General features: G+C 36.1%; 1 long non-coding RNA gene across 1 annotated transcript; it reads left to right on the forward strand.

The window, feature by feature from the left end:
* Positions 1–961: 961 nt before the first annotated feature.
* LOC111438112 lies at positions 962–2,683 on the forward strand. Its single transcript, XR_002709614.1, has 3 exons — positions 962–1,271; positions 1,921–2,032; positions 2,465–2,683. It is a non-coding gene; the product is annotated as an uncharacterized LOC111438112 (long non-coding RNA).
* Positions 2,684–5,104: the final 2,421 nt, after the last annotated feature.

The raw sequence follows: 5,104 nt of genomic DNA on the forward strand, positions 1-5,104 counted from the left end.
TATTCTCTTTGCCGACTTTCCAATCAGAAAAAATTGGATATGTGGTATTTCTCTACACACGTTCTACATGTGCGAGCATGGACTCACTAGGTGGGCTTGCGCACCCTCTGAGCCTACTGGTTGGACTAGCTCCTTTGGATAATCATTTTCGTCTCATAGTGTACGCATCCATATTTCATCATAAAAGGGAAGTATCCCGGTGCACGTGAACATACAAATATGCTTGAGGTCCACATATTTTTCTTCGTTGCGTAATAAATCATGCAGGACAATCCTCATTCTTTCATCACACATCACACTCAGTAATGTAACACTACTAATATTCTTGCTTAAATTAGAGGCATCATCACATGAATGCCATAAATAACATGTGTGGAAGTTTGAAATAAAATATTTACAAATGAAGACATGAACTTACATGTTTAATTTAAAACAAGAGAACTAACATAGTCTTTGAACATGAAAAATGAAATAATCATCCTATCAACTACTAAATGAAAATCAATGCATACTACTTCTCTATCATGATTTCTTCCATGGTAATTTCAGAATTCACCGTCACTTATGCAGGACCGCTTTACCTTTACGTGACAAATAAGGGTAGCTTGTGGCTTCAATATTTTAAGAAATACTAAATAAGTTACCCCATTATTGGGATTAGTAATGCAATACACACATTTAATTATGGGACATATCCTTTAAAACTATGACTTGACCTTGGACTCTTTCCAATTCCAGACATGGTTGGATGCGTAAAGCCCAAATTTTGGGCACAAGGCTCAATACATTAAAATAAACCCTAGGTTCAGCTACATAAACCCTAGCCCAAGCCCAATAAATTAAAAATTAAACCCTAGGCCCAAACCCAATACAGTAAAAAAATAAACCCCAGGGTTCAGCTACATAAAGCCACAAAAGCCAGCCACCCATGTAATAGAGCACGAAGCCTAAGTCGAGGCAGCCACTCACAAACCCTAGCCGCTACCTTGTTCTTCCTCTTTATCGTCATCTTCTTCTTCAAATCGTCATTCCCGTCCATCGCTTGCGCTGTCATATGTCACCATCGCCAACGTCGTCCCGCGCTGCCACGACCAGTCACTGTCGCACATCGAATTGTCATCGCCATCACGAATTGAACACTATCGTCATCGCCAGAACCACAATTTGGAGGAGTAAACGTAACCAAGGTACAATGCGTCAGCCAACGAAGTTACAATGTGGTTTCTTTTCTGAATAGTTCGAATTTGACTCAACCTCTACGTAGGAAGAAGGTAAGCAATAAAACTCTATGATTTATAGGAGTCGTTGTATCATGTCAAGTTGGGTTGGTTAAACTTGGGTGTTTAAATGTAGGCTCGATCTAAGTCGAAGTTGGACCAATATCTATAGGGTCGATTAGAAAAGAAGCTCTCCAAGTAAGAGGTCTTCCAATTGAAACTTAACTGTTTTTTTTTTCTTTTCTACAGGGGTTGAATATGTTTGGTATTGTATGGTTGAGTGTTGTATGATAGGATAGATGTTGATTATAAAAATAAATGTTTTGAGACCTATTGCATGCATAATTATGTTTGATGATTGAAAATATATCTGATATGAGTTGTGTGTGAAATAATGTCTAGTTGCTCATGAAAATAAACAGTTTGGGACATAATGCATGCATGTTACCTTTGATGATTAAGGAGGCTGTGGTTAGGGTTACATGTTGTGTGTTTTAAGTGATCAGCCACTAATGGTTACTCTACGAGGTGATTTAAGAAAATGGTTATCAAGGTAAGGGTTACACGCAATGTGTTTCGTGTAACCAACCATTGATAATCATTTTAAGGAGTTAGGATGGATGTTGATTTTCATGTGGTAAGGTTACACGCTGTATGTATCGGGTAACCATGCACTAATGGTCACTCTACGGGGTGATTGCAGAAAATGATTAACAAGGTAAAGGCAAGACACCTCTATATGGTTGATGACGACATTGCAAGTAAAGACCGAGGCACATGCATAGGATAGTGATATTTCATTTCTTAGACTTTAGGTAAGTATAGGATGTTTTTAATTTTAATATTTTATTGGTATTACTTAGTTTTGTTATGTTGCTTTAAATATTTTTTTTTTAAGAATGTAAGTTCATGACAGTGTTTTATGATGAAGTTTTAAATGTTTATTTTCGCATAAGAGAGTATGTTAGGATGACATTAGACACTTTAGGTTAGTATAAATCTAGGGTCATTATAGAGAAAGTGCCCCTGCACGTATGATGGTGAATGTTAGAATGGCTATGGAAGTCAAGATAGATAGTAGTATGCATTGATTTCATTTAGTAGTTGATAGGTGACATTTCATTTTTATATTAAAAAACTATGTTACTTTTTGTAACACTTGAACTTAGGAGGTATTAACGTCCTTTGTTTTCCTACTTAGGATCCAAATATATGCATGATAATTAGGTCGTGATTTTGTATTGTAGGCTAAAGAGACCGAGGCTCGAGTCGATGAAGAAGGAAACTATGCTCGAGATAGTTGTAAGATTAAAAAAAAAACGGACAAGATCAACATAGGAATAAGGTCATTTCGCCCCTACTCCTACCTGAGGAGTCTGGATAGTTGAGTCATCACAAGAAAGCGAAAGAAAGGGGAGGAAAAGAATAAGGGATATTAGAAGTTAGGATTTTGAAAGAAAAGAAGAACGGAGAAATCGGATGCCTCAAATCCACTGTTGGAGATTGAATCGAAGGCAAGAAACTTCGAATCAAGACTCCTCTTGGTGGTAGAAGAAGAGTTTGGGGGGTGGATTGCCCCATTCCGACTAGAAAATCCGAGAATGGACAAAGTAAGACTATGACCTTTTCGTTTCGATTTTTCCTAGATCTAAGGAGTTTCTTGAACGATAGATCTGGAGTTTTGAGGTGTCTAATTAAAAGAGGACTCACATAGGTTTCTTGAAGAAATCTCGAACAAAAATTGGAGCTTGATCGGAATTCGTGTGAACTGGTCAAGAATAGAAAACGTGAGTTTTTTGGTATCTTTGAATGGATTTAATTCATTCTATATTCAAGAAAAAAATAAAAGAAAAATATGTCGATGTAGGTGAATAAAAAATTTACGACTTTGGTGAAGAAACCAAGTCAATCCAAGTTATGTGCGAAAAGTTACGAAAATCTGAACTTCGATGTAGGTGACTGAACTTGATAGGAATTTAGTATAGGTAAATAGAGAGTTTTGAGAGATTTTCTCAATTTTTTTTGAGGCCAACTTTCCAGATAAGTTGATCACAATATTCATATAGTCATATTTACGTGTTCATGCAAATTTGAGATTACCAAATTTTGATACTAAAAATTTCACTCAAATTTGTGGGATTATGTGGCCAGCATGCAAGTTTAAGTTTACCAAAGTTTGACACTCAAAATTCCACTCAAATTTGTGAGGTTTATTGAGTAAACATGCATGTTTGGTTAAACAAAATTTTGACACTCAAAATTCCACTCAAATGTGGGGGATTATGTGGCAAACATGCAAGTTTGGTTAAACCATATATTAACACTCAATATTCCACTAACTCAAATATGGATTCTTCCCAGAGGTGAAGTCAAGTTTTTATTTTCATTCAACAATTAATTTAAATAATTAATTTCAAATCAAAATAATATTAAAGGATTAATTAAACAATTTAATTAATATTTAACATTAAATAAAATGTCAATCCGAATGCACATATTGTCTTCCTAATTAAAATATTTAAATCTTATTTAAATATCTCTAATTATCTCTTTTTGTGGCTAAATATATCATATATATATATATATGATATATTTAACATGTATTCCCTAATTTGAATTCGAATACTTTGAACTCACTCGTCACACTATTCTAAGGTTTAGTCCGATATGAGCTAGCAGAGGGACCTAATGGACCTACAAGTCATGGGGTCCAACGATCTTAGATTAACCGGCTAAACGCATTAACCTTGTTAACAAACATTCGTCAACTACTAGGACACTCCACTATAGCCTCCCCACTATAGATATATTTTTGTCCATTTGATATAACCATGATTAGTAAATCAATCCTTCACAGGTTGTTCGTAACTAGAGCTGGGTCAATTTACCATTTTACCCCTAAAGTTACTTATTGTTCCTTAAGTCCCACTGATCCTCTAATAAACAATTGGTTTGTGGTCCAACCACCAAACCAAATCCCTCTCGGGTCAATGAGAGGCTGGGCCCCTTGTTCAAGACTTGGAGTCAGTACTTAAGGGAACAACCTCTCTACTATATCTAAAAGCGGGTAGGAGAGAGTTCCATCTTACACCCTATGTCCCCAATTATTCAACCAGTCTTACCTCTGGAATGGAAGGCTTATTGAATCGACGAAATCGGGCCACTCTCACCCATGAAAATCTAAGGATAATTCTGAATAAACAGGAGTTCATAGTTAGCTCAGGATTAAGATCGAGTTACCTAGGTCATCGAGTGAAAAAATAAGTCTCAACAGTAAACAACATTATAAAGTGAGAGTGGTTTTCTTAATGGTCCGATCATATGCAATACTCATTGCATAGGACGCCCCCACTCACATGTCTCCACATGTACAATTTAGTGATCACATTGTTTATATCATATACAAAAGTGGGCCGCATCAATAGTGTCCCTAGAATAAGGTACTCAGCCTTATCCCTGTACTATAGATCATTTTGACTATATACTTGAACTTAATTCACTCTTATGTCTCTACATATAGTTCAAGTAATCATACTATAGCCAGAGTGTTCTTAGTTTATTGGATTTAGATTAATGATAGTGAACATTCACTTTATTCAATAACAATCTTTACTAAATAAACATTAATAATAACTTTATTGAAAACATAATATGTTTTTGTTTACAAACTATGAGTTTTAAGAACATAAAACCCAATAGGTTAGATGTGTAAAGCCCAAATTCTGGGCCCAAGGACCAATACATTAAAATAAACCCTAGGGTTCAGCTGCATTGTTCTTCCTCTTTATCTTCATCTTCTTCTTCTTTAAGTCGTCGTTGTCTCCATCACTCGTGCTAGCGCCACCATCGCCCATGCCGCTCGCGCCGCCACCGCACGTCGGACGACC

The sequence above is a fragment of the Cucurbita moschata genome, unplaced genomic scaffold (assembly GCF_002738365.1).
Source record: "Cucurbita moschata cultivar Rifu unplaced genomic scaffold, Cmos_1.0 Cmo_Scf00071, whole genome shotgun sequence".
Taxonomy (NCBI): Eukaryota; Viridiplantae; Streptophyta; class Magnoliopsida; order Cucurbitales; family Cucurbitaceae; genus Cucurbita; species Cucurbita moschata.